General features: G+C 40.5%; 1 long non-coding RNA gene across 1 annotated transcript; it reads right to left on the reverse strand.

Annotated features, from left to right (window-relative positions):
- Window positions 1-2,355: 2,355 nt before the first annotated feature.
- On the reverse strand, window positions 2,356-10,166 carry LOC115901612. The gene is made up of 3 exons (XR_004060569.1): window positions 10,093-10,166; window positions 7,355-7,455; window positions 2,356-2,426 (listed from the first exon to the last, which is right to left on the reverse strand). It is a non-coding gene; the product is annotated as an uncharacterized LOC115901612 (long non-coding RNA).
- Between the last annotated feature and the right edge of the window lie 335 nt (window positions 10,167-10,501).

Consider the following 10,501-nt stretch of genomic DNA (forward strand, 5'->3'; position numbering starts at 1 on the left):
CAAGGTTAGGGAAGAGAAATGGAGAGACAGGGTAATGTCACCACTCAGCTTTACTTCCTTCAGCCTGGATCATGGCAAGGTACATATTCCAGTTTCCAGGACAGCAGTACCCAAATCTTGTCACCTTCATTCAGACAACCAAAGATCGACATTGACGCAACGAAAAATGAACAAGGATTTTGTTCACACCCATTTTTTCTTCTTTTGTCTTTCTGTGTCATGTTGACAAACCACATGAACAACTGAGTTTCCCTACTGCAAAACTTCTCTGGTTTGGACCCTTAAAAAATGGAGGTGCTCAAAATAAACAATCACTTTGAATATCTTGGCCTATATCCCAGTAGAGAGTGAATCTAATCACGTACGCAGCAACCTTCAAACTACACAAGTATGAAGCACTAGAACAATAAAACTGTAAAAGGCATCATGGAAATGAAAACCAGTATGACACAGCAACTAAGATCATGCAGCTTTCACCTATCTATTTAAATTTTAATTGGTCCTACTTGGTTTGCTAGTTACTGCTGCCATGAAACCCCATTAGCTTTCCCTTCCTTGAAAGGCAGCCCAAAGCACAGTTCTTATACCATCAAGTTTAAACTATGTGCAGAAAGAGCAACACTCCATGTTATGTTTTACCTGTGCTCTTTCCTCTTCATTACTGGATATCTGAAGTGAAGGCATCCCAGATTTCTCTTATTCACTGCTGACTGGTGTTTTTCCTGTTGACTCAGCCTTTCAGAAGAGTTGTTACCTCTGCAGTTCTGGTATCATTTTTATTTAATGATAACATAAAGCTGTACAAAAGGTATATACTTGATTAGTATTATTCTTTTATCTAAGCATACTCATTCACAAAACCAAAATGCATGGCGAGAGGTAACAGGAAGCATCAGTTCTTGAACAATAAAACCACTGAAGGAAAAAGTTTTACAAGCCAGCTCTGGTGCACAGACCACAATGTAAAAACTGCTAGATTAAACTATTTTCATGGTCTAGGATGGAAAAAGGATGAGACAAAGAAAGAATAAAATTAATCCTTGTAGAATCTTATCATAATTAGAGCTGAAAAAATATGGAAATTTAATCCTATAAAAAGCTTTTTTATTCAACATTTTTTCCTAACTTGGGATGATTAAGTAAATATCAGCTGTTTTGTTTTAATGGGATTTTTTAAAAGAATTTTCAATAAGAAATAAACCTTCAGGGTTATTTTGGGAAGACATTCAAATTTTTAGTATTCATTAATTGAAAAATATTGTTTCAATTTGCTGGGCTCTTTTCCTATCGCATTTTTCATGAGACCCCACAGGAGTGACCGTCTGCATCCTTCTTCCTCTTCTATGGGACAATAATTGCCACAATATACCAAGCTCCTCAAAGAAAACTATGATTCTGAGTCTTAGTGGCAAATACCAGTTGGCAAGCAAGTTCAGACCAGCAGAGACTGGGAGCAATAGGCATGCAAATAATAAATTGACTAGAGAAATACGTCATAAAAGGAAAACACTCAATTTACTCAAAACTAAATAGTCTTATAACGGAAGGCTTCATTTTCTTTTCTAAAAGAAAAATAAAAGAGCCCAATGTTAAAAAACTAATTTATTTTCATAACATCTTAATTTTTCAAAAGTTGTTTTAGAACATCATCTTGTTGGCAAATTCCTGCCCTATCCAGAACTGTCCCTTTTAATCTCTGGTATTTTATATTCCCTAAAAGATAATTCTCTTGCCAAGATCATCCTTGAATCCTATGTAAAAAGCAGGCTGGGGCACAACTGGTAAAGAAGCTATAGCAATATTTTCTTAAAGTCTGTTCAAGAAATTCTCTGTGTTAGGGTTAATATTAAAAGCTTAGGATTCTGAACATTTAGGTACCACAATGCCATTGTAATTCAGGGAGGCAGGCCAGTTTGCTAATTAAAATATAAAGAACTGGGCAAAACATCACCTAACTTCTTTTCCAAGCTCTGCCACTGACCTACTGTAGCCTTGCTGAAGTCATTTTGACTATATGCAAAGGCTCTATTAGGACACCTATTTTCTTCCACAAGATGCACAAGATGTAACTCAAATCTGTGTAATACCAAAGAAATCCAGACAGAAATGGACTAGAAAAAATTGAAACAAATATTAAAAAATTGCATATTTGATGCTGTTCTCTAGCTCTCTGATTAAATAACTTGCCCTTCTCCTTGCAGTTGAATTGAGTGGTTCTTGCTTCACACTGTAGGAGTTTTATCACATTGGAATTGGTTTTCCCAGCATGATTTATCATTATTTTATTTTTAAAGCAATTTTTTTTTAATTAGAAAGATAAAACAATCTCATGAGAGAAAGTTCCAAAGCAAATATTCCTCTTGGGTTTTCTGAGGTATTTTCTTCATCCAGACCAGATTGCTGCACGCTTCCACATAACACAGGACCTGAGGAGAACAACAAGAGAGGAAACAGTTTGCACTCTCGAAATGCCCACACCTGTCTCAGACAACCTGGAGGCCTCTCAAGGCTCAGGGCCACTGTATTTTATAGTCAGACGAGAATGCAGCTTGAATTTGGGCAGGAAACAAGTGTCATGAGCCCAAACCCCAGATTGCACGCCTGCCTTCACCATCCAGCTCACCCCGGGCTGAAATCTGGGAGACACCATTTGGGAGAGCCCACAAGGGCACTTCCAAAGCACAAGCTGTGTTGTCCATGGGCAAAAGGAAGGCAGGATCTCTGAGTGCCAGGATACAAAAGGAGCCTGTATGCATGAGAGCTCTTATCACTGGCAGGCTCTAGGACTTCCAAAGTCAGAGCAACGAAGCCCAAAATACATATATATGCAAAACAAGCTGCAAACTTTCCACCCTGATGAAAGCACAATGAGGAAAATCTTTCCGACAGATTCCCAGCTGGTTTCAATCTACAGCCTGAGCATATCTAATGGGTCTCTTTTATCAGAGGAGCTCTCACAGGGCTCTGGCTGCTACTGAGGGCACTTTGCCACTGTGCAGACCCCTCAACAAAAGTCTGAGGGGACACTGTGTACTCCCTACACGAACTGAGGCATGGGGTAATAGAGACCATCTGCTCCAAATTCTGGCCCCACTTGCACCTTTATTAATCCATTCGAGCTCCTAAGATCTTACCCCAGTTAATGTGGCTGCCCGTATGAAAGTATCAGAAAAACGCAAAACATTCCTGTCAAAAATCTTACTTCTTGTAACAGCCTCCGAAATAAATTAAAGGATTCTACCCATATGAACAGAAAGTGACACCTGGTCTCAAACCTTCCTGGGTGAAACTCTGGCTTCTCTAGAGACAGAAGAATTTTCTGTTAGGAGAGGCTTAAGAGAAGCTACCACATTCAGTAAAATCAAGACCTTTACCTTCTATAAACTACTAAAAGAGAAAAAAGTTCAAAACAGCACATCCACTTTTGAAAATTTGCATGCTAGGGACTTGATGAGAGGTTATTGTGGGCATGTCATGTTGTAAGAAAAAAGTACTTCAAATATATATTACTTTATTTTTCCCCCTGTGGTTTACAGATTTGCCCTGGGACAATGGAAGTTTATAGAGAAGGGGGAGATGTCTGTGATTAAGGCGGCTTTCAGCTCTTCTTCCTACAGATACCCTGTGGATATTGCTGTATTCTCCAGAACCCAAGCTTCCACTTAAAAAACAATGAAGTTTCTAGCCCATCTGGGTTTGCGGAAGCAGAATGTAAACAGATGTACTGTTGTCTTATTTTAGAAGCTATAGCAAGCCAGACTGAAACAATAGCACTAAGAAATGTCAACTGCTCCCATTCATCTCAGTGGGGTGGGGTGTTAACTTTGAAGCCTAATTGTGACCACTTTCAAGTCAGCCTTTTAACCATTTCACTGCTATTACTACACCAGAAACTCCAAAGTAATGAACTTACCCAGCCTCTGTGTTTGTATGCATTACTCCCAGACCTTCCATTCACTTGAAAAGAGCACTGCATTACAATCGAGCTAGTTTGAATATTCTTTTACTTAAGAAGTTAACTTAATTGTTTGCTACTATCTTTCAAAATTAGGGTTAAAAGAAAGTCAAGGGTGAAAGGTTAGCTTCATTGTTGCTACTCTCAAAAGTGCAACACGTGGGATTTCATGCTTTTTGCTTTGATCAGGGTGCCCGGATGGCAGTTCATTTCAATAAACAGACAAACAGCTACATACAAAACTAAAAATAATGACTAAACAAATAACACCGCGCCATCGATCAGGAGTAAAAGAACAAAAAAGATATCCTAATGATGGGGTAGCAAATACTTGCAAGAATAAAAAAGGGGAAAGAGGAAAAGGGTCTTCATTTTCAGAAAGTTATAGTTACCATTACCTTAAATCCAAGGTGTATTAGCCCTGGTTTGAGTACACAGAAGATGCCCCCTAAAGATATTTTACATTCCATTTCCAATAAGCTGTTGCATTCTTCATCTGTGGTCACTCTGAAGTCTACATGTGGATTTTTCTCTGGCACCAGCATTGAAGACTAGTATCTCTACACATGCATTTTTGCAAACATCACTTCAGATGCTCTGAGAACTCATGCTGAACATTATTAGGGCAAGCTACTCTACTCTAGCTTATGTTTCTGAGCATCCAAAATCGTGCTGACATGAGTATTCACAGGAGCCATGGTGCTGCAGGGCACGATGGAGATGCCTGGCTGTTGGGGGTTTGGTGGGGCTGTTTGCCACACACCTCCTGTCTGTACCAGCCCTCCCCAACCAGCAGGACAGCTCTGTGCGCTGCCCGTTGTGTCTGCCACAGGTCATGGGTGACATAGGATGGCTGCAGAGCAATATCTGCACTGCATTCATACTTCTACAGTTACATCTACACCAACAATCCTTTTCACCTGACATTTTCTTCCTGACATAACAGATATTAGGCTGAGAAGTCAACACTAACATCACCACTGCGCTACTCTGGTCATCATTAGTACATCCATGCTAGGTACCCTAACCAGGTAATCCTGGCATGTCTCAAGATGCCTCCATTGCAGCTGCAGCCACTGGCTCAGGGGAAGGGAAACAGGAAGGGCAGTACCTCAGCTACATGCCAGAGCAATGGGAGTAGCATCACCCAGCAAAAGACCTTGAACAAGCAGCTGGGACAGGAGCAACCTCTCTAGGTTACGAGGCAATAACTGGAAGAAAGTAAAGTGGAAGGATCTCCATAAGCCATACTATATTTATTGAAAGATATAACTACTTGAACAGCATTCTCACTCCTGAATAAAACTGTCTTTACTTGGGAAGCTCTTGAATTGATATGAGTGCCTACGTGTGGTAAAGGAGTAAGGTTATTTTGGTAGAAGGGGGAAAATTTTCCTGCCTACACAATGCCTAGGTGTTTGTGCAAACAAAGGCCTAATTCATCCAGTGCAGGTTCTTTTGCCCGCTGCAACAGACAATACCCTGACATTGTCATTAGGAAGTTATGAATGCACAGTCCTTCCATGTGTAAACTCCACTGTTAACTGGATGTTAGGGTGTTTGAAATTTGCCCTAACTGCTAAAATCACCAGATACACACCCCTCTGTTGTCAAATATCCGTGTTTCCTAAATCTTGATCTCTAAACTGCAACACAGAATTTGTAAAATGCTCTTCACATAAAGCTGAAAATAAACCTCTGCTTTCACTTAAAAACCTGTGTACACTGACTTCACACACAAAAGGTCTGCTATGGAAAGACAGATAGACACCTTCACTTTCTATTAACTTCAATCATCTGCAGCGAGGTGATCGGTGCTCTGCAGAAGGTGCTGGATAAGATCATATATAAATTCACAGAAGTGTCTGAGTGCTGTTGAACATGTTTTCTGCAGATGCTTAGATGTGCAGAACAAAGGCAGCTGAAAACAGACCTGGTAAGTTTACAATTTAACTTTATCACTGTATAAAATTGCCATTCAACATCCATAAGGCACCACACACTTGTTATAGAAAAAATAAACAGCCTCATAAAAACTAGACTTGCCAGTCTTTGCTCTGCCATGCATCCCTCTTCCTTACAACTGCTAGCAAGTAAAACAAGCCCCTGACAGCTGGATGTGTAGAAGTCTGTGCTGGCAGTGTCCTGGTCAGGAGCAGCACTGCAGGCTGGAATGCTGACGCTGGCAGGGCTGCCGCTGCGTTTACTTAACACTCATTTCTCTCAGTCTGCTTCAGAGCAGAAATGCAGGCAATGAAAGCCCATCCAACCTCTGAGAACCTCGGCCACGGCGGTTCAGCAGAGCAGGGCTTGTGCAGGTACGTGAAAGGGGCATTGAGGAGACACTCCCATTCAGGGCAGGCAGAAAGAGAGCCCCCAGCTGTCTCTGGTTACCTTTTATTGGCATGAAAAGGAGGAGGCAGGAGGGGCAAGGTTTCAGGACAAATGAAAAACAAGCTTTCTAAGATTCACTGTTCAACCTCAGAACAAAAGCTCAGCGAATTTAAGCTACAGGATCTTAGTTCCATTTCATTCAGTTTAGTAATTTATTACAGAGAAGAGAATGAAAAACCTGCTTCAAATAGTGGATTAAATATTACCCTGAAACAGAACTAGAGAGAAAAAAATATATATTGTGAATTCAGCTAGTTTCTTGGGCAAAAACTATACATTATGAATTCAGCTAGTTTCCTAGAGAAATAAAAAGCAAACTGGCAAACACATGAGAAAGTGTACCATGTTAGTAGGTATCCAAGGCTCCTTGGTTAAAAACATTTACATCATGATGAAAGCTGGACAAAACAGCTGTCACAGAAGCATTATTAACTAGAGGGTTTAATCTGTAAACACTTGCCACCCAAATTAAACCAAGAACTGTTGAGATGGACATTGAGAAATGCCTCATTTTGGAAGGCAGGCCCAATGGCCTCCTTGAGGAAGCCAGCCCAGGGCAGCATGAAGGTGTGGGGACACTGGCAGCACGGAGCCACCGACCAGCAGCTGGGCTGGAGGAATGCTGGCCAGCAAACACCCCCACCCCTCAGCCAGCAGGGACACACAGCCTGCAAAGCCCTGCACTGTCCCAGCCTTGCTGCAAGCCTGAAGAAAACCCAGTTTTGTGTCCTGCATGATGTGGCAGACTCTTCTCCAGGCGTGGTGGATGCCCAGATTAGTTCTGCGTTTGCTGTATGGAGCCCCTTAGAGAGAAGATGGATGGGCCAGAGCTTCCTCCCAAAAGGTTCCCCTTAGAAAACCCAGTGCCCCCATGCACCCACATGCAGTTTGTACCACGAGCCTGCTGCACAAGGGCACAGCATGGGGAGCCTGCATGGTATGGGATGGCTGCAGGGACCCTTTCTGCAGGCCAAACACAGCCCTCTGTAGCAAAGGTCAGCACACCTGCTCATGAGGGATGAAGGGAGAAGTCTTAGTGAAGCATCCAAGTCCTTCCCATTCCATGGGGACAGCACAGAGCTCCTCCTTCACAGGAAATGTAAGGTCTGCAGAAAACAGAGGAGGGGACCATGGAAGTACAGATTTAGTGACCAATAAATATGTTCAACAATTAAACAGGTTATGTCAGTGGCAAAAAGACAAATAATAACCATAATACCTAATATTTACACAATTCTCTAGACAAACCTATTGTTTTTCTGGAGAGATGTACAAATATTACCCAACCAGTCACCTGAGGACAAATGATCAAAGCTTTGGCTTCTTGATGAACTGCAGAAGTCTTTTAAAGTGTGACCACATGCTCCAAAGTTTGTTGTATTGAATCTAGGCAACACATGTTTAGGTACACTTGTGTAGATACCTTGAGATAACTCAGAGCCCTTTACAAACTTAGGTGGCCTTCATGACAACTAAATATAGGCGGGTCTGTGAGACCTGAAAAAATAATACATAGTAGATTAGGGGCAACTTCAATAATTTTTCAAAGACCAGTAGTTTACATCTAGGTTATAAGTTTTTGCAATGTTTCAATTTCATGATGTGTCTCTAAGGTGTTATCTACCCAGAAAATAAACAACCTGGTTGAAGCAATGATCTGGATAGCATGCTAGCTATCACCTTGATACACAATGAGACAGAAAAACGGGAAGGATTTATCTGGAATTCATTTGGCAGTATTGTAGAATTTTCTGCAAGGGAAAATATGCAGTTGTTTATATAATTCCTTAATTCTTTGAAGAGGCGAAATGTATAATTCAGAAAAAGTTCTTAGACACACTTAAGAAAAATATTTTACTCATTACAGTAACTTCTTTTTTTCTAGATCATTCTTTTAGTCTCTTAACATATCTTGAAACAAACATGGACTGCCAAATATTTTAATCAGAGTACTTCTGATCTGTAATCTCTTTGATACAGATCCCATCTTAATAAATCATTTCACAGTCTTGAAGAAGCATTAGAAGCAAATTACAGCATTTGCAGTTGTAGCATAAAGTTACTTGGCATTCCCGTAGGTGATATGAGAGACTAGAAACAATGGTCAAAATTCAATATTAATACCTGAATATTTAAAAATTGGTGTGTAAGGACTTGATTCCTGTCACTTTTCAAGCAATGCTACTGGAGCTGAACTTAAAACCTGACATTAAATGTTATGAGAGAATATGATAAGATGCATTCCTAGAGAAACCTGACTGAAGGCAACAGAAGTCATCCCAGCAACATGAATAGGATTTGGTCAAAGCCTGTGTTAAATGCACTCTGAGGAGGGAGAAAAGGTCAGAAGCAACTGGATTTAAATCTCTTAGGCTCCACAGCGGGATTAATTATTTTTTCTCAGATCTTTCACACACCAAATACATCTTGGACACTACAGTAGAGATAAATAAATCAATATTAGTCTTATTTTGCTAAAAAGAGCATTTACTGGCAGCATTTTTTCATCTCTTCTCAGATTTTATGTTGGGGGCAAATCTTGGAAGTGAATACTCTAGCAGGCATCTGCTAAACATAACGCAGTTTACTCTGTTATTGAAACTGTACTCTTTAAAGTGTTTTTCATAGCATTCATTTTCTATGCAATATTCTGCTTTACCAGTATCCCAATACGAACCTAATCAATTTTTCATCCTGGTCATCTTTGCCCACCTGACTCCTCACTTGCAGAGCCCTTTTAGCACTTCACTGGGCAAGTTTCACTTCCCTTTCTTTTTTAACTCTAAGGGGCAATTGTATGTCAGTCCCTCGTGGAGAATGGACACTGCCCCTGCACCTGAGCTCCCACCCACATAGCCAACATTGGCAGAGTGTTCAGGAGATTCTTCTGGTTCACATTTCTGTTACGGTGCCAAGTTCAGTTCTGTCATGTGCTATTCAGCTCCTCCTGTTTTCTCCTTGATCACATGCTTGATCGCTCCTTCTTCTCCTGAACCACCCCACCTTCCGGAGCAAGAAAAGGAGCTGCTCACGCTGGACATGGCCAGAGCCTGCACAGAGTATGCTCTGAGTGTGGCCCCTCACTACAACAATCTCGTCAGCACTAACTTGGGGGTCCTACCCATTTCTGGAGAAACCCTGCTGCTCACATAGCACATTGGCTCAGCAGAGAAGTAGCAATCTTTGAAGGGATTTAGCTGTGTTCAAAATGAAATATTTTCTCCCACTTATACATATGAACAGCTGCACCCCAGTTTTAACATCCCTGTGACCGAGGGCAGGAGAACAAACAGAAAGCTTTCCAGGAGCTGTCTTCAACAAAAATAACAAAACTGACTTAAGAGGTTCAAAGCCACATAGGAAGACCCATCCTTTCCAGAAACTGGAATAATGAAAAAGAACAATCCTGGTGACAATATTATTTGTTAGTGAACAGATCCAAGCTTTGTGTGACTTGCAACATGTAATAGTAAATGCAAGAAATTGCAGCATCTCACTTGTAGGAAACACCAACCAAAAATTTAGTACTAAATATGATTAGAAAATACTAAAGAATTTGAAAGCTTTGCTTTAGATATCACCATCATTAATTACTGATTGCACAGGAAATTCACATGACAAGCTTTTTAGAAAGGTTTTGTAATCTGTTTCCAAATGAACTGTGATAAAATGTTGGGAAAAAGTTGGAAATAATGAAACAAATCAAGTTATCATAAGTCACACTGATTTACATCAGTATTTACCTGCCATGAGATGGTTGGTATTTAGAGAAGTTTTGGTAAATATTTTACTGACTCACTTCTTCAGGGCATTTCTGTCAGAAAGAGACCTTGAAAAGGAGACAATAGACATATTTTAGAGGAGCATGTAAAGGTAGTTGCAAGAGAGGCACAGAAATACAGATTAAAGAGCAAGATTAATGAAAATTTAGATATCATCTGTTGTTTATCCAAAGCTGTCTTTGGTTTAGAAACTAGGCTTATGAGAACATGTGCTATCTGTCAAACCAGGCATAACCACCAAACTCTCTCATTCCACCTTGACTCCTTCTGCTCTTTTCCTGTATTTCAATGCTAGGTTGTACACAAATAGAAAATTATTACTATGTTTTTAGAATTCTTTGGAGTCCCAGAAATATGTCCCAGATTGGGG

The sequence above is a fragment of the Camarhynchus parvulus genome, chromosome 3 (genome assembly GCF_901933205.1).
Source record: "Camarhynchus parvulus chromosome 3, STF_HiC, whole genome shotgun sequence".
Taxonomy (NCBI): Eukaryota; Metazoa; Chordata; class Aves; order Passeriformes; family Thraupidae; genus Camarhynchus; species Camarhynchus parvulus.